Source organism: Halichoerus grypus, chromosome 5 (genome assembly GCF_964656455.1).
Source record: "Halichoerus grypus chromosome 5, mHalGry1.hap1.1, whole genome shotgun sequence".
Lineage (NCBI taxonomy): Eukaryota > Metazoa > Chordata > Mammalia > Carnivora > Phocidae > Halichoerus > Halichoerus grypus.
Genome location: NC_135716.1, coordinates 116,179,660 through 116,204,457, shown reverse-complemented (window position 1 = coordinate 116,204,457; position 24,798 = coordinate 116,179,660). Strand labels below are relative to the sequence as shown.

The window sequence follows — 24,798 nt, the reverse complement described above, 5'->3', positions numbered from 1 at the left end:
GTTCCTGGAATGGACTTTCCACAGTGTGATAACCTGCAAAGGCGGGCCTTCCATTTCCATTTCAGACTCCAAGTCAGCTGTGTCAAAGTTTGAACCAGGGCCGTGGAGGATAATGGGTCAAAGGCAATTAGCAGCCCAGAGAGCTGCACGTTGCAGTCTGATTTATTTTTTTGCCCATCAGATTCCAAGAATCCTAGTGCTTAAAAGCAACTAAACAATCGCTCTATTGTACTGAAATAAAGCTCAGTTAATTCAAAAATCAATTGCACCACCAGGTGGGGCACACTCTGGCCCCAAACAGATGGGGTTGAAAACTCCCCCAAAATGCAGTCTTGTTAAATTAAAAACTTGATCCAGGAGTGGAACAAATAGGGAGCCATGAATGGAATGGAGTCAGGTCCACTCAGACAAAGTCTTTCTTCTCCCACTCCTTTTCCTTCCTTTAAAAAGAAAAATTCACCATGCCACTTTCATCCGCGTTGGAGTCTACGCAGAGAGGCAGCCGTGCACCCTTCGAAGTTCAGTGTGTTACTTTAGTTAGTTTGAAAATTAAAGGGCAACTCCGGCCACTGTGAGTGATTTTGAAAATACATGTGCATCCCATGCAATCCTCTCATGTAATTAATAATCTTATAAACTATATGGCTCACTTTAAGGCGGTCTCAAGGTATAACAAGTCCATTTAAATATCCACTTAATACTTAACAGGATGTGAGGGACACACTGCAGCATACGGGCCCCTCTCAAGTTTCACTGTCTGAAATTTTTCAAAGCTGACCCAAGTCAACCCGAAAAATGTTTAACACCCTGGGCTTGAACACAAGAAACTCTGTGATGAACAGACATTCAATTACATTTTTTAAAAGTGAGAAGCATTTTTGTAAAATAGCGACTCTGGAAACTAATTGGCAGCCGCGAAACTTGTGAGCCAAGACCAAATCTTGTGGGGAACTTTTACTACAGTAACACGACTCAAAGAGAATGTGAATAAAAGGCATCTTTGTTTCCCAGTCAAATTAGCTGATTAAGAAATAAAACATCTTAACGTGTTTTTAAATGTAGAATTAATTATTTATATGAAAAAAAAATTAAAGCCAGGCTGTGTGAATTCTGCTCTGTGTGTGAATCGAATGGGGCAGAAATAGGGATCCTTGTGGATCCATGGCTTAGGTCATTAAGCAAAACTAACTATTAAGAGCTCCAGTTATTGGGGGAAAAAAAATTGCATTCAGATCACATGTTATGCTTCCCGTTTTGATTTGCAAAGTCCAGATTAGTTATGGTACACATGAAAAATGTCATTCAGGACAAGAAAACTGCTTTGTCCAAGCCGAGTACTGACAGTTTAGGGGAAGAAGGAAACACGGCCCGTACAAAGAGCAAAGCCAACCCCTGGGAGAGCACAGGCCTTCTGCTCCTAAGGGACCCAGGAAAGATTCACAGAAAGAATCTGAACAGACTGCTCTTGATTTTGCTAATGGGTGAGTCTGGAACTCAGGAAAACAAGAAAAGCAAAGTTACTCCTCAGACTCACCAGAGAAGTGGGCCAGTGACCTTTGACATCTCGGACCCCCTGTGTCAGCCCAGGCCCTTTGGCCCTGACCTCTTAACATTCCAGTGTCCCGGAGCCAGGCCCTGCCTGAGCCAAGGCTGTAAATTATCTTCGAGATGTCGATAAACATGCACCGGATCAGTGTTTTTCAAGGTGGGGCCCAGGGACCACCTGCATGAGGATTACTTGGAGAGCTTTCAAAAATACAGATTCCTGGGCTCAGGGATTACTGGGCTGGATAGGGACGGGGCCCGGGATTCTGTAAGGATCCTGAAATTCAAGAGTCACCTGTACAGTGTCTGCTGAACGGACCGCTGGAGTAGATTTACTAAACGTCTTTAATGGGTTCCCTTCAGCGAAAGGCATTTACTAAAATGTGGAAAGCCCGTCCACAAATCCTTCCTGAAACAAAAGAAATCCTCCAGTCATTTTCTTCATTTCTCATGGCACCTCTTCACAGAGGGAGTATAGGAATGTTTTGTCCTTTAAAATAAGTTCAGTGAGTACTTGAAAAGTCATTTGGCAAGCGATGAGGGATGAGACAAAGGGGGAAGATTAATGACGAACAGAATCAGAGTCCTTGCTAAAATAAAAATGGATTCACACCCAACTTCTTATGAAGGGTAAGACATATGGCAGCTCATGTGGGAAGCGAGCGTGTTTAGTAGAAAGAGGTCCTGCTGCAGAGCTGTGTGATATAGGGTACAGCTTTCTCAGCCAAAAACAGAACATCACATGCTCTGGGAGATGTACCATCTCTCCGAGGTGACGAGAGGCTGACTTTCCAAAACTTGAGCAAACTCTGCCTGAATGGCTTTCATCAGTTCAATAAGTTTCTCAGAGTTAAGATGATCAGGTTTGGGGCTTTAGATCTTGGCTTTGCTGTTATCTCTGGGTGTGGCCTGACAGCCCATCATTTTCTGTGACTGTTTATGGAAGCTACTGATAGTTTCAGGTTCCTCATTTGTGAGATGGAAGCCACAGCCCTCCATCATTTCTCAGAACCGAGGGGAGGACAGTGCCGGACGTGGGAAATTATGTCTGTGTTTTAGCTACAAACTACGAATGGATGCATTATTCTTCTAAGTCCTCTTTTGGGCTTTTTAGAATTTTCACCAGGAAAATGCCAAGACACACCTGGAAGCTGGTTTTGTCTTGTTTTGTTGAGGGAAGAAGGGCAATCAGTTTTACTTTGTCAAGTTGTGCATCAACCTTAAAGTAGCAAGTGCCCAGTAGACGTCAGGATTCCATTCTAGGACTCATTCAAAATTACAGATGCATAGATACGCAGAGGATATTTCCAAATGTGGCTCTTATTATGCTTACGGTAGCAGCGACAGGAGTTCAGTGCTAGTCCGCGGAAAATTGCTGCTTAATAAGAACTTTCCCAAACCCATGTCCCTTTGAGATAAAAATTTCCACCCGAAGTTTCATTGCCCTACTAGAATTTCCTTTGGAATGTTTGTGCTAAATTCCTTTCTCCCTGATTGAGGTATACAGCACAAAATCTAGCTTCAAAACTGAAAGAGTAATGCACTGAAATGCACAGATATGTAGGGTAACTTTGGGAGAGGAAGCAGGCAGGGGGAGGCAGAGGAGAGTTGGGGAAATGAATTAAACTCCCCAATAATTAAGAAGTGATTTACTTGGCACATTCAGAATTTGGACTGCTTGAATAGTAGGGCAGTGTATAACTTCATTATATGCCATGGGCAACACCAGCAACTCAGTTTTGTTGCAAGAAGCCTTTGTCTTTCTTCCTTCCTCTCTCTCTTTCTTTCTCTTCTTCCTCTCTCTCTCTCTTTCTTTCTTTCCTTCCTTCTTTCTTTCCTTCCTTCCTTCTTTCTTTCTTTCTTTCTTTCTTTCTTTTCTTTCTTTCTTTCTTCTTTCTTCTTTTTCTTTCTTTCTTTCTTCTTTCTTTCTTCTCTCCTCTCTCCTCCTCCTCGTCCTCCTTTTCCTCCTTCTTCTTTGGGTATTTCCTGACTTGGTATGTATAGTTGTGAATTTAATTAACACCCTAGTGATTCTGTACCCTCAGGAAAAAATGGTCAGTTTTATAAAATGTAAATAGAGGGAAAAAAATAAAGTTCCTTTCCTTCCTGTTCATAGCAGTCTTTATTTCCTCTCTTGTGTAATGTATCAGGAAGACATAAAAACCACATGAAGCTTTATAAAGCCCAACCCTCAGAACCCACTAAGGCACAATACACAGGGACTCCTCTAAATCACTCTTGTATCTTATAGACCATCCTAACTGATTTTATGTGAGAGAGAGCAAGGTTAATAGGTAGCAAAAGTTAGCCCTTTAGATGATAGCCTTACATCTTATGTGCCTTTTTAAAAATGATATTGCTCTCATTTGGAAGTAGCTTGAACAATTCCCTTTTGAATCAAGCCCTATAAATTTGATCAATATCATTATTTTCATGAGGCAAGTTTAAACCAATAAAGTTGTCTTGCTTCGTCCTTCTTCTCTCTCACCCACCCTCTTAAAAAAAACCAAGGAGAGTCACAACTTTGGCGTGTAGCTTGAGCGTGAAGCTCTGGTATGGAAAAGTCTATGAAAAGATGACATTTATAGATGGGTACATATATATTTAATTTCTTGTGTGTCAGTGTGCATGTATATATATTTCTGCTTCTGTTCGTCGAGGATACAACATCAGAACTAAGGACATTTTACTTTATCCAATGAAGAGTTTTTTCAGTTCTCTTTAATTGGTAATTTAATTACAGAGCTAATTAGGAACAGAGTGGGAGTTGGGATTACAATGATTGTCTTTAACTGGAAATTCTTACCACTTTCCAAGCAAGGAAGTTTTTAAATTATGGAACACTTAAATAATGGATTAATAAGTCAGTGACTACAACTATGTAAAGGTGGATCATTCACCCACATGCCTTTCCGTGGGCAGAATGGAGTCATCTGATCTGACCCACCAAGTAATTCTCACTCTGCATTTCTAGCCTCCTGGGGGGGTCTCCGCCGTGGAATTCCTCGGGGAATTTAGGTGGTCAACTCCGGGGCTGGAATTCCTGGGCCAGAGCTTCAGCAGACGGTGGGGCAGCTAAAAGCTGTCTGCGACGGAGTATGGTCCAATACTTAGAGCAAAGGAGAATTCTATTCCTAGCCTCAGCCGCTCACTGACACATGGAGGAGGCAGAGGTAGTTTCTGTCTCTGCCTCGTTTCTGTACACCCCTGCCCACTACAGCTGACACCCGTGCTCCGGGGTGACAGAGTAGCCATCGCAGGTGGTGGAAGGATGGCCTTGGGTTCACTAGACAAGGACGGCTGCAGCTGTGTGAGCAAATCCATCCCCTGTGTGTCCACCCATGGAAAGAGGGCCCCCTGGGGCTAAGCTTGGTCTGGGTGCAGGGGGTGGAAAGTAATCACTGAACTGGAACCCAGCCCCGGGGTTTTGAGAAGCCTTGCAACTGACCTCTTTAGGGAGCCAGTTATTTTTTTTCATTCACCAAACATTGAGGAGGAGGTGTGTGTGTGTGTGTGTGGGGGGGACAACATGGGTAACACGCTCACAAAAGACCAAAAACACCCAATGAAAATATGCTGTCTCTTTGAATACAAACTACAGAGAATTCCCTAGAGATGGAGTTTCATAAGGGCCTGAGGAAGGCCTAGAGCAGAATCCCATCTCCTGGGCCTCTTTCTCAGGAAGGATCTGCCTGGAAAGGTGGGACCCCAGAAAGGCCAGCAGTCTGTAATGGGAAATGCTTAAGGCCATCCAGTCCCAAAGGATACATTTGGGGAAGTATAAATTCTCAGTTCTCCATGGTGACTGCAGGGGGAGGTGGGGGGGGGGCAGAATAAGTAACTGGGGTGAAATGAAATCCACAGGTAGTTCCTCAAGCCTAGTTTTAGCTAGAAGCCTTACTCAAGCCCATTCTCCCTCAAACTTAGCACCATAATCACCGTCCATGAACTGAACTGACTTGAGCTTCGCTGGTTTCCTTCGCTGCTTCTAGTATGGCCAAAAAAGGCCTCAGTGGGCTGGGCTGGGGAGAGGCACACACACCAAACTAAGGGTTCTGACCAGTTTACAAACGAGGGGTGAGCCCAGCTCTGTCCCCCAAAAAGAGCAGCTTAAAATGAAGGCAAAAAGGAATAGTTAGCCTTCTCTCTCAACAGAGAGTTACTCATTGAAGGAGTCCTTTTATAAGCCCAAGGGCTTAGAATCAGTTTCTCCTCACTCACCAAAAGAAAGAATTTTCTGGTTTTATTTTTATGCTCCCACCCTAAATAACTCATTTTTTCCCTAAATAACTCATTTTGTGGTAATGCTTCCACATCTTGAGAATGATAGATCCCTTATATATATATATATTTTAAAGATTTTATTTATTTATTTGACAGAGAGAGACACAGCGAAAGAGGGAACACAAGCAGGGGGAGTGGGAGAGGGAGAAGCAGGCTTCCCGCGGAGCAGGGAGCCCGATGCGGGACTCGATCCCAGGATCCTGGGATCATGACCTGAGCTGAAGGCAGACACTTAACCATCTGAGCCACCCAGGCGCCCCGATCCCTTATATTTTATTTTATTTATTTGTTTGTTTTCTGCCTTGCTTCAAAAATGATTTGAGCTGAGATCCCTCATGCTATCCACACCAAAGGAAAGGAGACTGTGACCACTTCAATGGGTGGGGCTTGAAAGAAATCAATGAAAAAAAAAAGTTCTGCCCATAGATACTGTCTTTTCATTATAGAAGTCACAGTTCCATCAGAACATTCTTTCATTTATTTATAAATCCACAGATATCTGTTGAGGGCTTATGATGGATAAGGAGCATATAATTTGAATCTATACCCTGCCCTCTATGAGCTTCTAGTTAGATTGGAGAGATGGTGTGTGCGTAAATACTATGTCACCTGTGTGAATATGGAGTCAGGAGAGAGAAAGCCCTCTTGCCGCTGGGCTAATCAGGAAGGGCTTCATGGAAGGGGAGGATGGGGCTCCAGCTGGGGCTCTGGTTGGGGAGCTGTTTCTCAAGCACGCTAGGGCAGAGCTGTCCCCGGCGGGGGGGTGGGGGGGGCTTACATTCACTGAATACTTTTTGCCAAGAACTGTTGCAAGCACTTTATATGCATCCAACTCATTTAATTTTCACCAGGCCCCAACGAGGAGTGATTATTTTCCCCAAAGTACAAACCATAACAATATTTAACAATAATTAACCCTTATTAAGCATTTACTGTGTGCCAGGTACTGTCCTAAGTACCCGGCACACAGTAAATGGATTAAGTCTCTTTAATTGTCAAAGCAACTCTGAAGAAGGTACTATTATTATTGTTATCATTCCCGTTTTACAGATGAGGAAACCAAGGCATGGAGAAGCATGTAACTTTCTCAAGTTTACCCAGAACGTCAGAGGCAGAGCTGGGATTAGACCCTAGAATTATTGCTCCAGAACACTCCTTCGCTTTTAAATCTGTTCTCCTGCCTCCCATGACAAAAGCTGCAGAAGCCGGAAGGGCCAGTGAACATGTCTACAAACACACTATTGACATTCCTTTGGAATGTATTTGCAAAAGTCACGCAAATTGGAACACTTTTAATAATGACCAACCTAAGAAAATGTGTAAATCTGATGTTTAATAAGCGGTGTTATGACAGAGGTGAAAAGATCCTTTTTAACTCATGCCTTCTCATCCCCTTTCAGAGCTGTGGAGAGGGATGGGGGGATTCTGGGGGAGGTGAGAAGGGTTTCGTGTGGGGGAAGTGTTCGAGCAGCGCCTCCCTAGCAATGGCCCACGTAACTTTCCCCAGAGAACAAACCTCTTTCAGGCGAGGAGGGTGGGAGTGGATTATTTAAGGAAGTCATTTTGTTGAACTCAGTGATGCAGAAGGAGTGGAACTAGATATTCTGCTGAGTGTGTCTGGGCTTGGCTTCTCCGGCAGGCAGCCTGTGGTGTCTAAGGCCATTCGGGTGCAGGCGCCCAGGCAGTGGGCCTAAGGAGAAGTGCCAGGCTCCGGTAATGAGAAACTGTCCGTCTGCCGCTCAGTTTTCAGTCGTTTAAGAATGACCTTGATAGATGATTTGGTCTAAGAGTCACTTGAGCAGTGAAGGGTTCAAACAGCACCCGGAAAGGGTAAGTGTAATTTGGTCTTCAAATCCTCGTCTAGTTCTCCACGGTTTTTACGGTAGTTTTCCTGGTGTTCTGTCCCTGGATCCCAGAGATTCAGCAGGGAGAGCGGGGCGTTTTACAGATCAGGAGATGAGGCTGGAAGAGTTTAAGGCACGGGACTAAAGACACGAGTCTCAGGATTAGGCCTGGCACTCTGCTTGCTGGGACGTGCTCCGTTAGCGACGCCGCACCGCATTTACAGACGCCCTTCCCTTGCTTGCAACAAGCAGGGCCTGGGTGAGCGAGACGGGGGTGCGCGGGGAGTTTAAACTTCACAGGGTCTGAGCCTCCAGAGGAGACAGATGACTCGCCTCCTCCAGGTGGAGCTGGAGAGGGCGAATAGAACGAGGGAGGAAAGAATTCAGAACAATTTTATTTTATTATTTATTTGAGAGAGAGAGAGCACACAAGCAGGGGGAGGGGCAGAGGGAGAGAGAAGCAGGCTTCCTGCTGAGCAAGGAGCCTGATGCGGCGCTCAGTCAATCCCAGGACCCTGGGATCATGATCTGAGCAGAAGGCAGTCGCTTAACCGACTGAACCACCCAGGCGCCCCCAGGTTCATTTTTAAATTAGGAAATATCATACTCAAATCCTGGAAATAAAACCCCGAAGACAGAATCCCTGAAGAGAAGATCTAAACCACCCGTGAGGGAAGGATGCTAAGAGGGAAACAACAAATCTTTACCAAGCACATGCTCTGCCCCTGGCACTGGGGACACCAAGAGCAACTGAGGTCTCAGACTTTCTCGAATTGGTGGTAAGTGTGGGCGTGGGTAGAGAGACAAGTCAATGAGTGCTAACACAGGCTGAACTGGAGGAATGCTGTGAGTGTGCTCTGGGAGCCCAGAGGAAGGGCACCACATACTCAAGTGGACCAACTCTGTGCCAGAACTCTCTAGAGGCCTTCATGTATGATGCTTCAGAGTAATCTCACTTCACGCGATGTAGACATCATTGTCCAATTTTCAGAAGGGAAACTGAGGCTCCGTGAGGTCAAGAAACTTGCTCAGGTGACATGGTATTAGGAGGTAGGAGAAAGATTGGAACACACGTGTGCTGGGCTCCGAAGCTGATGCTGTTTGAGGGGTCCGAGTTCTGAGTGACCAAGGGCCATGTCACTTTTCCTGTTCCACCTGTCAGGACCATACCCTGTTTTCTCCCTTGGATGGGGGAGAGCCAAAAGGGGAGAGAGTGGTGGGCTCTGGGTGAAAGGTGAGCAGACGCCATGCAGAATGGGGTTTACCTTGCATTCTGACAACTAGTAAACTTGGCTGATCCTTGACCCCGCATTGCTGAGGGGCAAGCGAAGGGCCCCAGAGAGGAAAGCTTACCGGCTGGACCAGCTGCTGTGTGCTGACTTGTGGCGTTGATTGCACGATCTGAGGTTTTACATGCATTCCCCGTGACCTTAGGCTTAGGAAGAAACAGAGAATTGAAGGCACGGATTCCGAAGGTCATTAGGTCTGTCCCACCTGCCCCTATTTCACCTCTTAACAACTCCTTGAAGGGGGTCTGTTGGCCTGAATATATTAAGAAAAAAAAAAAGAGCTCGTTGATTCAGCAACCCTCATGGACAAGACGTGAGCGGTTGTAGCCCAGCTGTGTTCTGGGGAGGAGGCCTGTTTTGGACAAGCTGCACGTTTTCTTGACGTAGCCCTGCCCCCAGCATCTTGGGGCCCACGGCTGGTGTGGGGGTGTGCAGAGTCCCGGCTAACAGACACCTGGCCACCTGAGCAGGGGCACTCTGGGGGTTAACTCCAAAATAGTTTCCCACCCTTGGATCATTATTTTGTCGGAAATGAAACCTCTGGTGTTCCCTGGCCTCATTTTGATACCTGCCATCCTTCCTTTCCCTCTTTGGAGTCCTATAGTAATGTCATTAAAGTCCCTAGAAAATGTCAGCCGAAACCAAGGTTTCTGTCGGTTATAACCTATGAAAAATGTATTGGATTTAATATGTTTGGTTTGGGAAATCAGTTTTTGTCCACTATAACCAATTGTCCATAATAACCATGTCTGTTGTAAGTGGTGTGCACTGTAATAACCCTCATATAAAGGGTAAAATGAAAGACAAACCATTTCAGATGGTAGCTGGAGCCGTATCAATATAGATCACTGGCTACGTATATCAAATGATTGATGGCCATTTTTAAGGCTTTTTCAATTCAATGTCGTGCCGTCTAACGGCAGTAAAGCACACAGTATTTGCTGATACCCTTCCTGATAAACCGTCTGGTTGCAAGTGAGAACAGCTTAAGGAATGAAAAGGCACCAGGAGCCATTTCTTTCAAATGATCCATCCCCAGTGTCCTGGTGAGAGGACAGTCCTCGTTACAGGAGAGGGGAACACGCTAAAAGCAGGCCGTGGATCTACGGCAGGATAGGCCCCCTGGATGGGGAACGGGGGCGACTCGGCGCAGCTGCCGACCCCGCCGGGCTAACCACCACTGGCTGGTGGACTTGGAGAGAGAGATACTTCTGGTGTCCCTCTCATACTGACAGCAAATGCTCGTACTTGTTAATTCATGTAATCCTCAGAGAAACCCCGTGAGGTCTGTATTCCTCTTGGTCCCATTTTTCCATTTGGGGAAGTGGAGGCACACAGAGGCTAAGGAACTTGCACAAGATCACAGTTCATGAGGGCTCAGGCTAGGGATTGCACCAGATACTCTGGCTCTAGAGTCTGAGCCTCGAGCTTCTAGGTTTTCCTATCCCGCCGGTCAGGGAAGTGTGTTTGATCTCACTTATAGGTGGAATCTCCAATAGTCCAGCTCACAGAAGCAGGAAGTAGAATGGCAGTTACCAGGGGCTGCGTGGTGGTGAAAACCAGAAGCTGATGGTCAGAGGGTACTGAGTTTCAGTTATGCGAAATGAGTAAGTTCTGGACACCAACTTCATGGCATAGTGCCCACAGCAAACACCACCATACTGTACACTGAAGATTTGCTGGGAGGGGAGATCTTACATTAGGTGTTCTTGCCACGCACACACAAAGTAATAATAATAATGATAATAATAAAAGGGAGGGGAAGAAGCTTTGGGAGCTAATGGGTGTGTCTGTGGTCTTGTTGGTGGTGATGGTTTCACAGGCGAAATCCTTTCCTGAAACTCATCGTGTTGTATTCATTAAATACGTATGGCTCTTTACATGTCAATAAAGTGTTCTTTATTTTTTAAGTATGTGGATATTTAACTGTGATTTCTGGCTGTTTCTTGCTGACATCCACACCCACAAGCACCTGCTAATAGCTTTGGCTTGGTGAGGATGCCTTCATTTTTCTTCCACGCCCTAACTCATCACCATGATGCTAACCAACCATCTCGCCCTTCCCCCAGGAACATGCGCCAAAATGTGGCCATTCGGACCAGGCTGGTTCTCCTCACACACGTTCACACAGGTACCTCTCCCTCTCCTGCACAGTGCATTCACCTTTTACTTTAAGCAATTATTTGCATAATTATTTTTGGATATAATTTCCTCAGAGTAGACTATAAGCTCCTAGGGGCAGAGGTCATTTGTCTTAGTCATTGCTGCTTACCCCTCCTCCTGTCCCCCACCCCATGACAGCCCAACAAGGAGGCTGGAACACAGTAGGGTCCAAGAACTGTTAAAGAATAAGTAAAATGAATGCAATTCTTCAATACTGAAAGGAAAGAAGGTGTTTTATCTGTCCTTCCTGGACTTTATCCAGGATGAGAAATGTGATAAATCCTTTTCAAAAGGATTACTTTCCTTAAAATATCCATGTCACTGTTAAGGAAATGAAATTTCGCAAAAGCCAGGACCCTCCAATACGAAACCAGTGTAACTTCCAAATTGCACTCGATTCCAGACACACTTGCACACACATGTACACACACACACACACACACACCAGACCCCCAGTGTGCACCCCATTAAGCCCACACTGCTGTTCTCGCGCCCTCTGAGAGGCTTCCTTCCGCCGGGGAGCATGAATCAAAGGGGTGAGCTCACTGTCTCGGTGGAACCCTCCTGATGCTCACTTGCTCTGGGAACACATGCAGATACTCACAGTTTAGCACATGGGCCCTGCCTTTTCAGCTGTCTTTTAATCTTGGGTAAATTGAACAAGCGTGGAGAACTTGCAGGTGACAACCAGCTCGGCTGAGACGCAGGGATGAAAACCATGTCAGTGGAGTCCCTAAAAGTCCTCCAATGTGCTTGAAGCATATAAAGAAAACCCTTGATCCCGGCTATCAAAGGGTGCAGAAAGATCAAGAAGAATTAAAACTGATGGTGTGCCAGAAACCACCTGCAACAGAAGGTCATTACTTCCCCTCGTTAAAACAGCCTCAGTTCTGGGGCCTGATCTGAAGCTTAATTGAAATGTTTCAAACAGTGGATTATAACGAAGATGAGACATCCCCTGTCCATTTCATGACCTTTGTTAAGAAAGGCAGATTGGTAATAAGGTTAAAAAAAAAAAAAATCTGAGCGATTGCCTGAAGATGGTTGAGCCTCTTAATGATATGAGCCGGGACATTTTTCTTGGCCAGGAGGGGCTCTCCAGGCCGCCGCAGGGGTAGGAAGGCCAGAGGACCTGGATGCCAGCCACTCCCCTGGAACCTGCTTCTCCATCACCCTGTCTGTGACCTTTCCTTCTCTAAACAGGAGTGGAGGGACACCAGATGCAACACTCCCTCTGGGATAATAATTGTCCGTTGTTCCAGACGTTACTCTTGTGGTGCAAAGGGGCCCATCGCCCTGTCAGGCTTCTTTTTGCAATCTTTCCATCTAGCTTGTGTAATCACACATGCCCCCTTTGATAGATGAAGATGAGTAAGGCCCTCCAGGTCTGCAGCGGATGGGACAGCACCAGGAGGGGACACTGGCAGGAGATAGCTCAACTCTGATGTTATCAATTTCTCTGTATCCTGAAAAAAAATCACAATGTTGCTGCTACTTACGCTTTTCACATGATAATAAATTGCAAGTCATATTTGTCCAGAGATTTGAATGCCTTCTGGCTCTCTTCCCCTTTTTGGTATGATTATCTGCCCTGGCAATAAAGTCCATGTCTGAAGTCCTGTGATTATCTCAACCTCCAGCCGGCACATTGTGAAAGTCACTGTTTTGGGGATATTGTTGCAGGAGCTGATATGAAAGCTTTACAAAAGTTCTTATGTCTTATGGTCGTTTCTGCTCTGGACTCCCCTGATCTAACCTGATGCATATTTTAGGTTTCTTACGCGATTGCTCAGATGCTTGTCTTTAGGAACCCTCTATGACCTCCCTTTGCAAAGTCTGGTCTACAGCATCAAGATCTTGGGAAATGCAGAGGCTCAGGCTCTTCTCCAGACCCACTGATCAGCTCTGTAGTTTAAGAACATCCCCAGGTGATCCACATGCACGATAAAGTTTGGGAAGGATGTTAGGAGGAGGGAACTGTCTTGGCTGGGTGGGTTTGAGGAATCATACTGAGTATTTCTGGGTGCAGAACACCTTTCTAAGATTGGATTCAGTTGGCCCAGCACTGAGCAGGTGGTGCAAAGGGGCCCATCCATCTGGATGGACGCTCTGCTTCTCTTGCACTATTCTAAGGAGAAAGGGTTAATAAGTCCTTCAACAGCTGGAGCAGTTTTGCAATCAAGGACCAACATAAAAAGACAGCAGGCCCAGCATCGAGGCCAGCCTGCCAGAGCTGTTGGATTAGAGGTCCTAAGACAGCCTGCGAGAAAGTACTAGTCGTTCCTTCTGACTTTATTAAACCTTTGTGTGGTGGCAAAGTTTGTTTGAACTTCACTAAATCCCCCAAATAAAAGACTAGCTTGGACCATCTGGTTCTCTAGAATGAAATAATTTAATTCAGGACAAGCAATTATCAATAATTGTTTTGAGATAGTTAAGAATGGAAACTTAGTCCCACCTGCTGTTCTCTCCCCAATGTATTTTTTTTCACTAACCCTTTTGAGTGGAAAGTTGAACTAGGAAAATTGGTTTTATTTTTACATCTTGCTTTGGGTATCTCTGATCCTATCTCATTTAATGCTAGTATAACTTTTTCTTCAAAGTTCAATATTTGCTCCCCCTGAACAAATACACACACACCTACCTCCTTTTTTTTTTTTTAAACTTTGCTTTCATTATTATCTACATTTCTACTGTCTTTGTATTGTTCTTCTTTCTTTCTGAGTTTCAGCCCCATGATATTTTGGGGTTCTCATATTTAATCCTTCTCCCAAAGCATCTCCCTGTTTTTCTTTCCCATAGTCCTTTTAGCACAGATATAACTGAAGGAAAAAAAAACAGCCCAAGCATTTATTGAAACGTCCAAAAGGGCTCTTCTATTGAGATATGTCCTGATGTAGTTTTAAATAGTTCTGTACCTATACTCAAGAAACCCAATTTGGGGGTTGCTTTCTCAGGCATGTCCTCTTTTGAGGCTTCCTACAGCTGTGAGTGAAAACTGGTGGTGGTCACGGGACTCTGGGGCTCTGTGTCTGGAGTTCCCAGATCATCTCAGGAGCAAGTCCCATAGTTCTGTCAACTGCCTCATTTTTCTGACCTGAAAAGTGAGGCAAGTGCCATCTTCCTCATCCTCAGGAACGGGAGAGGGCCAAGGGGGCTACCAGGCCTGTGAGAGCCCAGGCCTGAGCCCAACACTCATCATATTGAATGCCATGCTGCCCTCGTGGTCTCTCTACTCCTGTCTCATTGCCTCATTCCCTCGTTGAACCAGGTGCGTCAGGATAAGGGACCCTTCATAACTCCAAACACACCAGACTGTTCCATCCTCTCTTGTTGGCGTGTACTCTTCCTTCTGTGGGATACACTTTCCCCTTGTCTGCACTAGTCATCCTTCAAGATTTCCTATCAGCATCACCTTCTTTGGGCAGCCTTCCTGGTTTCCGTAGGTCACACTCACTGCCCCTTCCTTTGAAACTCCAGTGTTCACAATATGTTCCTTTATCAGTGAATCTATACCCACATTGTATATTTGCCTACCTGGTGGTTTGTTTTTTTTCAAAGGTATTTCTCTGACTTCCCAGTGGAACATGAGATTTTTGGATGTGACTAATTCATGTCTGTGTTTTCAGGGTCTGGTTTAGAAATGATTGTGGAATCAATGAATGCATGGCCTTCTAGACCAAACTGCATTTAATTGTTTTAAAGAGTGTTTGGATAGAGCTCTTTGATTGCAAGTGACAAAAACAAACTTGAACTTGATTCTGCAAAAAAGGAGAGAATTTGTTGTAAGAGTCCGGGATGTCTCATGGAACCCAAGGGTGGGAATGTAACCAGTCTCTAGGACCAGAATGGAACTAGAGACTTAAAAGAAATCAGGAATCTCTTCATTTGTCATTTCTGCTGTTTATTCATCTGCTCCTCCTCCTCCTTCTCTCTCTCTCTTTCTTCCCCCTCTCTCCATCCACTCCTCCCTGTAAGTTTCTCTGTTTCTCAGATCACATGAAGAGACGCTATGTTTTTATGTCCAGGAACCTATGGAGTCTGATAAATGTTCCCTTGGTTTCAACTCCAAATCCTCAGTAGAGAATCTGGTTGGCTCAGCTGGGGTCAAATGGACCAATCATCTGGACCAATCATCTATAGTCAGGGAAAATAGCAGAAATTCCCAGACGATAGGACAAGAACAGACACCTCCAAATGTGGGATGATAATTACATACTCAGAGTGTATTTTAAATACCAAACTGGAAATGAGCTTAAATGGTCAAATTACACATATTAAACCCTATTTTTAAAAAAGATTATTTATTTATTTATTTGTGAGAGAAAGAGAGAGCATACATGGGGCAGGGCTGGGGGCGGGTAGAGGGAGAAGGAATAGCAGACATTTAACCTACTGGGCCACCCAGGCGCCCCTACTAAACACTATTTTTAAATGACTTTTTAACCACATGCCACAATAGATTTTAATGAAACATGTGCCTCTAAAATTAATTTTCATAGGCTTTTGGGGTCCTAATAATTTTAATGTGGTTCTTTGTGTTGCTATTTAAGTCCTTGATAATCACCTCTTAATATTTCTCTAGAAAAATATGAAGCAATATGCCACTTAAGGCATATGTTGCTTAGTTGTTTATATGAAGTGTGGTAACTGAGGTTATCTGATATTCCTAGAGCTTTTTCTTCTCTTAAAGATCCATGCAAAGCCCTCAATCAAGACAGGTCAGTGGGAGATATTAGTTGGGATGGAAGAAAATGTAAAGGCTTTATTGACACACTGAATTTCAATGCTTGTTTCTAAAGGGGAACAGTATGTTTTTGTCAACAAATTATATTTTGATTTTCTTGCCAAATCTGTTATTCTATGGGCTTCCACAAAGTGCAATCTGTCTAAAAGGTGGCTGTCTTAATCTGTATGCTCTGGAGGTTGGGGGAATAAGGGTAGATTACCAATTGCAGATAGGATATCACAAAGCCTTCTGACTCTGGGACATCAGATCACAGTGTGCTTAGAACTGGGTTGGACAATCTCTCAACTAGTGACAATTAGTTTCAACAAGAGAAGGGCTATAATTAAAAGAGAGATGGAGCCATCTATTGGGAGGTTTTCCTCTGGAATTTTGTCTCCTTGTAACCTGCCAGAGGAGTAAATGAGGATTTATATACCTTTGATGTTTGTGTTATTTTAGATTACTATCAATGGATGTCCATTGTTCTTCAGAAACTGGATTTTCCCACAAAGAAATATTGTCTTACATGTAGATTCCCAATTATAACATAATCATCATTTACAACCTGTCAGAACTAGGACTGGGAATAGACTTACTGTCTAGTCAGTAGACATTGTGAGCTATAATAGTAGTAATATTATTAACATTAATAATAACAACAACACTTTTCTAATAGTGCCTTATGATTTGGAGATGTCCTAATGAAATAATGAATGTGAAAGCACTTGGTTTGTAATTCTAAAAATACAAGGCTTTTAACATTACAACCAATCTTTTTGTTTTTTTTTAAGTAGACTCCATGCCCAGTGTGGAGTCCAATGTGGGGCTTGAACTCACAGCCCTGAGATCAAGACCTCAGCCAAGATCAGTAGTCTGATGCTCAACTGCCTGAGTCACCCAGGCACCGCCAACAAATATTTTTAAGTCATTTAAACATTAATGTTCTTTTAAACATTAAGCATTAATATTCTTAGTATGTTACAGGTGGTGGTGAGACAATTTGGGAGACAACTAAGATGCTGGTCTGTTCTTTCAAAGAGTAGGTTAATTTTATTTGAGGAGGCAAGATTAAGACTGAGACAAATAGAAAAAAATAAGACAATACCAACTTGTGAGATATGACCCATTTGTATGTGTTCAGAAGAGAGGGGGATCAAAGAAATCTAGAACACAAATTCTATGAGGTCAGGGATTTTTTTTTTTTTTTTACTCATCCCTGTATTTCTACCACTTAAAACATGCCTGGAATATAGTAGGTGTTCAATAAACATTTGATGATTAACAATGAATGAGGAAAGATTTAAGCAGAACACTGAGAAGTGGATATTATTTGTATATATATGGAGAACAGAGAGGAGGGAATTGTAGGTAATAGGAAAGAAAAGCCATGTATAGAAAATGGATAATGGGTATTTCATAGAGGAAAAACAGTATGGAAGGATGGATTGTTTTGCAGTGGCACATGGGATGGCTCTAGAAAGTGTAGGTGTGGGAAGAACAGTTGGGAGCCTGTCAAAATAATCCCACATCTAATCCACCATTACATCCTGTTAGCTTAGCTTATCCTATGCCTTAAGGATATACTAATTTCTCTCCATCTCTACTACCACTCCAGCTCCGCTGGTCTTCTCTCACCTGGACCCTACATAGCTTCCTAACCAGTCCATTTGCATCCACTCTTGCCCTGCCCCATCTACCTTTCAGACACTGCAGCTGGAATGATCTTTGCAAAATTAAAATTGGATCATGTCACCCTTCTATTTCTCATTGCTCTTAAGATAAAGACAAACAGCCTGGTTGGACAGGCTTTGGTCTATCTCTCTAGCAAAATTTTGAACCCCTTTGCCCCACCCTCTTGCAGTTTTTCCTGCAATGGTCTTCTTTGAATCCTTTGAATGGGCCATGCTGCCTTCTAACCCAGTGCCTTTGCATATGCTGTTCATTCTGTCTGGCAGACCCTTCTCATCACCCTTCATCCTTTGGGACTCACTCAATAGTCACTTCCTCAGGGAAGCATTCACTGACTTCTCTAATTTAGGCCAAATCTTGTTATTATATGTTTTTCAGACTCCTAAATGCATCTTGTTTCCATGGTTTTAATCTAACATTTATTTCCATGATTATCTAATTCATGTCTGCCTCCCTTACTGGACTATGAACTCCACGAGGGAAGGAATATATATATTTTTGCTCACCTTCGTATTCTCAGTATATATCTCTGTACCTGGCATTCAATAAGTATTTGTTGAATGAGTAAAGAAACGATTAAATGAACCAGGGCTGTACAGTGATATGGATAAGGAATGGGAACCCCAGGATGATGCATGCAGCTTCAGGAAGAGAAACAGCACTGTGCATTGAGAAGAACATGGTTTTGGTGTCAGAAAACCAAGGTTTGAGTCCTGACTTTTCTACCAATTGGCATTAAGTTATTTTGGGCCATTTTCTTCGTTGTTTTTAGTCTCTACTTCCTAACTTTAAAATGGGAAACAATGCCACCTGTCTCCAAAGCATAGTGAAGAATGAATGAGAAATGCACGCAAAGGTGCTTTATTAAATAGAATGCACCTTATGACAATATCAATTTTACAGCCAGAAATGACCTTAGAGAGAATCCTGTCCTGACTCTGGCTGTAAGGATAAGGAAAAGAGACCAAAGAAGTTAAATGACTTTTTCAAAATCAGTTCTCCGCTTAGTAAAAATACTAATAATGGTAATGATTTTGATATTGACACTTTTAGGGCACATATTATGTACTAACCACTTCATCAGTATATTTCTTTTTTTACCTTATCTTTGCAACAACCTACCCAGCAGAGATTATTTCTATTTTAAATTAAAGAAACTTGTCAAAGAGTCGGAGAAGCATAGAGTTGCGATGAGAATTTAGTGGTCTTGGCTTCCCATGTAGCAATGGATTGTTTGATTATTTCATTGTGGGGAGGAGACAGACACATCTCCACATTTTTTTAGCTTGAGCTGGCCCCTGTCAGAATTGGATGAGGAGCTCAGAGTAGAAGGAATGAATTTTATTGTTGTGAAGAAAAGACTGTGATATTAGTAGGACCAATTTTTGATGAAATTACTGAGGTTCCCAGAGCAAGAAACAAAACCCTTGAGAGTTCTTTAACTGGCATTTCTAGTTCTTGTGAGGGTTTTGTTTCCACTTATGGAAGAGAAGAGGTGTTTATTATTGTGAAGTTCTTGTAACAAGACATTTTAAAATGTGAAATTTATAATTTTATTGCCATTTTCAGTATAAAATGCAAATAAGTTTTGATTGTGAGTTGAAGAATAGGATGTTACTTCAGCCCCCACTTTTTATCACAATACTACGATTATTGTTGCTAGCCCCCTCAAGGACAGGAGGGCGTGCTCCATCCCTCTCCTCTTTCCTCTCCCTTCTTCCCTATTTCTTCCGTATCTTCTTTCTGTATCTTATCCAGCAAGATTTCATTCACCAAAATATGTGCAAGGTCAGCGTTAGTAGTAGCCAAGAGCATTTCACTCATATGGTGGCTGCTTGGCAGCAGGCGTTCCTGAGAGTTAGCAGCCTGGAAGTTTATTCACCCGACAAATATTTATTGAGCTCACTTACTTTTTTTTTTTTTTCTTTTTTGAAGTATAACTGACACACATTATCCTGTTAGTCTCAGGTGTATATCATAGTGAGCTGGTATTTTTATTTATTTATTTATTTTAAAAGATTTATTTATTTTTAGAGAGAGAGTGAGTGCATGGGCGAGGGGAGAGGCAAAGGGAGAGGGGAAGCCGACTTTCAACTGAGCCGGGAACCCAACACCAGGCTGGATCTCAGGACCCTGAGATCCCAACCTGAGCTGAGACCAAGAGTTGGATGCTTAACTGACTGAGCCACCCAGGTGTCCTGTGACTTATATTCTTATATATTACAAAATGATCCCCATGGTAACTCTAGTTATCATTTGTCACCATACAAAATTATTAAATATTATTGGCTATATTTCCTATGCTATATATTATATCCCCATGACTATTTCTTTTATAACTAGAAGTTTATATTTCTCAATCCCCTTTACCTATTTTATTCATTCATCTATTGATGGTCACTTGGGATCCTTCTATACCTGCTATTGTAAGTAATGCTGCAGTGAACATAGGAGTACATATTCCCTTTGAACTGGAATTTTTGTTTCCTGTGAATAAATACCCAAAAGTGGAATTGCTAGATTATATAGTAATTCTATTTTTAATTTTTTGAGGAAACTCCATATTGTTTTCCACCTTGGTTGCACTAGCTTGCATTCCCACCAACAGGGCACAAGTGTTCCTTTTTTTTTTTTTTTTTACATCACTGCCAACACTTGTTTCTTGTGGGTTTTTTCTTTTTCCTAATTAATCAATTGATTTATTTTTCTTGTGCTTTTGACTTTAGCTATTCTGACAGGTGTGAGGAGATATGTCATTGTAGTTTTGATTTGCATTTCCCTGATGATGAGTACTGTTGAGCATCTTTCCATGTGCCTATTGGCCATCTGTATGCCTTCTTTGGAAAAATGTCTTTTAAGTCATCTGCCCATTTTTAAATCAGGTTGTGTGTTTTTCTGATATTAAGTTGTGTAAGTTCCTTATATATTTTGGTTATCTACCCCTTATCAGATGTATGATTTGCAAATATCTTCTCTCATCCCATAGGTTGTCTTTTTGTTTTCTTGATGGTTTCCTTCATGATGTAAAAACTTTTTAGTTTCATGTAGTCCCATTTGTTTATTTTGGCTTTTGTAGCCCTTGTCTGGGGAGACTGGTCCCCCCAAAAGACTGCCAAGACCAATGCCAAAGAGCTTACTGCCTATGTTTTCTTTTAGGAGTTTTATATTTTCAGGTTTTCAAGTTGTTAATCCATTTTGAATTAATTTTTGTCTATGTGATGAGATAGTGGTCCAGTTTAATTTTTTTGTATGTGGCTGTCCAGTTTTCTCAAAACCTTTTATTGAAGACCATGTCTTTTCCCTATTATATATTCTTCCCTCCTTTGTCATAAAGTAGTTGACTATATAAGCATGGGTTTATTCCTGGGCTCTCTATTCTGTTCCATTGATCCATGTGTCTATTTTTGTGCCAGTACCATCCTGTTTTGATTACTAAAGTTTGATAGTACAGTTTGAAATCAGGAAGTGTGATGCCTCCAGCTTTGTTCTTTCTCAAGATTGCTTTGGTTATTCAGGGTCTTTTTTGGTTTTTTGCTAAAATTTGCTACAAATTTTAGGATTTTTTTCTCCTAGTTGTGTGAAAAATGCTAGCGGTATTTTGATAGGGATTGCATTGAATCTGTAGATTGCTTTGGGTAGTGTGGACATTTTAATAATATTAATTCTTTCAACCAATGAGCATGGAGTATCTTTTCATTTTTTTGTGTCATCTTCAATTTCTTTCATCAATGTCTTACAGTTTTCAGAGTTCAGGTCTTTCGCCTCCTTTGTTAAATTTATTCCTGGGTGTTTTCTTTTTTTTGATGCAATTGTAAATGGGATATTTTTCTTAATTCCTCTTTCTGATTGCTCGTTCTTAGTGTATAGCAACACAACTGATTTCTGTATGTTAGTTATGTATCCTGTGACTTTACTGAATTCATCTACTGGTTCTAACTGAATTCTCAAAATGACTTTAATCATGACTCCTATTATGACTCTACACTGACAACCGTGAAGACTTTCTCAGTCAGATGAGGAAACTGAGGTACGGAGAAATTAAGCAATTTACCTAAGATGGCTCAGCTAACAAGTGGTGGAGGAGAGAGTTGAACGCAGGCAACATGACTCCTGAGCCCACGCTTGTAATAACGCTCCATGTTGCCCTGGGTACAAACCCCATCCCTAGGCATTGAGACTCTACTGCTTCATTTCCAGAGAGAATCCGAGGAACTCAGGAGAGATGGGGAGGCCAAACCCTGTTGGAATAAAGCTACTCCTAACCTAGCCCTAGTTTTTGAAGTGACTGTCATTCTAAGCAGCTCTGCCTACCCAGGCTTTGAGATAGTCTGTCACAAGCCACCTGTACTTTTGACCCAGAAATGGGCATGTTCATTATTCACCCAGCCCGTGATTGGGGAGAATAACGTGCAGAGGTGGGTATTGGGTGGCTTCCACCTGCCAGATTCTCTGGCTGTATTTATAGTCATGTTTGTGCATTAATATTTTATACTTAGCTAAATTGCACGCATTGCATTTAAGGCCAGGTTTGCCTTGTTTAAAAACATCCAAATTGGGATTAAGTATTCAAACTGTAATCTCTTTAGTGGGCATCTGTCCATTGGATTTGTATGACATAAAGAGGGTTATTGAAATACAGTAACTTTAATATTTTTTATCCTGTATACAGAAATCACTCTTAAATGAATTTAGAAACGAGGAGAGGCATTGGACAGATACCAAAGAACAAAGCAGCTCTCATTATTTTTCAGGCCAGTTATAGCACAGCCCGCATCTGTGGAAGCTTCCCCATCCAGTTTCTTCCTCATAAGCAGTAATATGCTATGCTCCTCGGTGCCGCAGAGTAAATTCCCTGGGGGCTTCTAATTTCTCCCCTCTCCCTGTTTGTAATGGTGTTGTTCTAAGTTGAGACAGTTTCCCTTACTGCTAGAGAATTCGGTTCGTTCAAATCTGGAGCTGCTAGAGAATTCGGTTGGTTCAAATCTGGAATATTTCTAGGAATGCGGCCACGGGTGGAGTGGGCTCGGAGGTTAGGACGGGTGACTTGAAATCTATGCATTTGTATTAATTGAAGAGAGAGCAGCCCTAGTTAGTATTCCACAAATATTGAATATGAATAATCACATAAGACACTTACTAGTATAAAGAAACCAATAAATTTTATTTTTGTGGTACATTAAAATAAAATTCAGATAAAAATTTAAAATCATAGCATATCCAGAATAACCATTTGATAGCTATATATAAATCTATTTTAGAGATGTGCAAGCACAAATTATGGAATGCCAGAGCAAGTTGATTTAGGCTGCTTTTTCTCTAATATAAATAATGCAGAGTGCCGCAAATATTCAAGTACACTTAACTGAACATAATTAAAATATTGGAATATATTTTAAAAATAAATAATTAAGTAGTTAGAAGTATCTGCAATACTAATTCAAAGTGATAGTCATATGGTGATTATATTATGCAGTTTACCCAGTACTTGGGCTTTAAAGTGCAATAATAAAATTTGCATTTAATAAAAATTATGATTCTGTAATATTTGAGGATATGGGCATAGTCTATTTCCAGTACAAAACACAACCCTTGTCTCTCTGATCCATCAACAGATGGACTGAGAACAGACATTTTCAGCTCAGCTGAGCAGCTTGCCTTACACCCATCATGTTTCTAAATGCTATGTCACGGGTTTTGTTCGCCTGCCCCCCCTCCCACCCCCCGGAGTGTCAGCTCCTTGAGGGTAGTGACCTATGTATCTTTGTACACCCGGTGCTAAGTGAAATGCTGGTGAGCAGTAGGTGTTTAATAAATATGGTTAAATTAATGAATCAAAGAATGACTGTCTCTACCCTTGCTGCTTGTCCTCAACACAGTAGTAGGCAAGGCATGGCTCTCTCAGGGATTTGCCTCTTCCCCCTCCCGTCCCTCCTCCCCCGCTCCGCCCCCCTGTCTGGGATGCTCATCTCTCAGATATAAGCAGAGCTCACTCCCTTACCTTCTTCCTCTCTTTGTTCAGATGTCACTTTCTCTGAGGCCTCTTCCGACTTCTCTGTTTTAAGTAAAATTGCTGCCTACCCCCACCTCAAGGCAGTTTCTAGCTCCATTTGTATCTCCATCTGAAATAGTACATGATTTACTTGTTTATTTTGTGCATGATCCTATCACTTTCACTAAAAATTGTAAGCTCCATGGAAGTCAGGATTTTCTCTTTTTGTTCACTGCTGTATCCCCAGCCCACAGAACAGTGCTTGACTCATAGTAGGTGATAATAATAATTTGTTGTGTGAATGAATAAGTGAGTGAGTTGAAGATGAAGCAAAGGATTGCCCTGAAGGAATAAGGTGAATGAGTGTGACTGTAGGATGTGTTCAGTGTTTCGGGGCCCACAGAATGGATCAGATACATTTGCAGGTTTTTCTGCCTCGCCTGCCATTGATGGCTCCTCAGGTGGAGATGGAAACTGGACATTTTCATTTACTGAAAATGCTTGCCCGATGTGCCGTTATTTCTACAATCTTCCCTGGAGATCTGAGTCTGCTCTGAAGGCTTGGCCCAGATGGCTAACGCTTTATTCATCAATTCCGGCCAGAATGGATTCTTAGCCTTACATCAGGGAGCTGTTCCTCTCCCAGCTGTTGACCATTGTCCTTGTCTGTGTCCTTGTCTGTGCCCACCTTCCAACTCCTTTATAGCCCTGAGTCCTCAGCATAGCACTAACCCCATCCCACACCCAACCGGTCCAGGAGCGCCAAGGCCGGTCAAATATTCTGGGTCGGCTGCCCCTGGGTGACCTTGCACAGCATGGTAGATTAAACATGGTTGCAAGTTCCCTGTCATCCTCTTTTTTGGAGACGCGATGTTGTGTCTAGGCTGGCTTTGACCAATGGGAGGTGGTGGACATGACTCTGTGCCACTTCTGAGCCTGGCCTTTAAGAGACCTGGCAGCTTTTGTTTCCTCCTCTTTGAAGCCCTGTGCTGTCCTGTAAGAAGTTTGGCTTTCCTGCTGGAGAGATCATGCAAAGAGAGACAGGCCCTAAAATTACCTGGCAAGAGGGAGACCTGGTCTTCCCAGCATCTTAGCTGCCCCTGTCTGTGTGGCCATTCCCAGCAAGGCACAAGTCATGGAAGGGAGGCATTTTGGATGTTCCAGCCCTATCTGCCTTCTGAGACCCAAGTGAGACCATCAGAACAACTGTCTAGCTGAGCCCACAAAGTCAACCCACAAAACTGTGAGAAATAATAAGTTATTGCT

The 24,798-nt window shown here is 42.8% G+C and overlaps 1 long non-coding RNA gene across 1 annotated transcript in view; it reads left to right on the top strand.

Moving 5' to 3' along the window:
* The first annotated feature begins 7,424 nt into the window (after positions 1–7,424).
* Positions 7,425–24,798, top strand: part of LOC118523605 (uncharacterized) — a 30,445-nt gene continuing 13,071 nt past the window's right edge. Inside the window, exon 1 of the long non-coding RNA XR_004911199.2 lies at positions 7,425–7,659. This is a non-coding gene — a long non-coding RNA (uncharacterized LOC118523605). The remainder of the gene's footprint in view (positions 7,660–24,798) is intronic.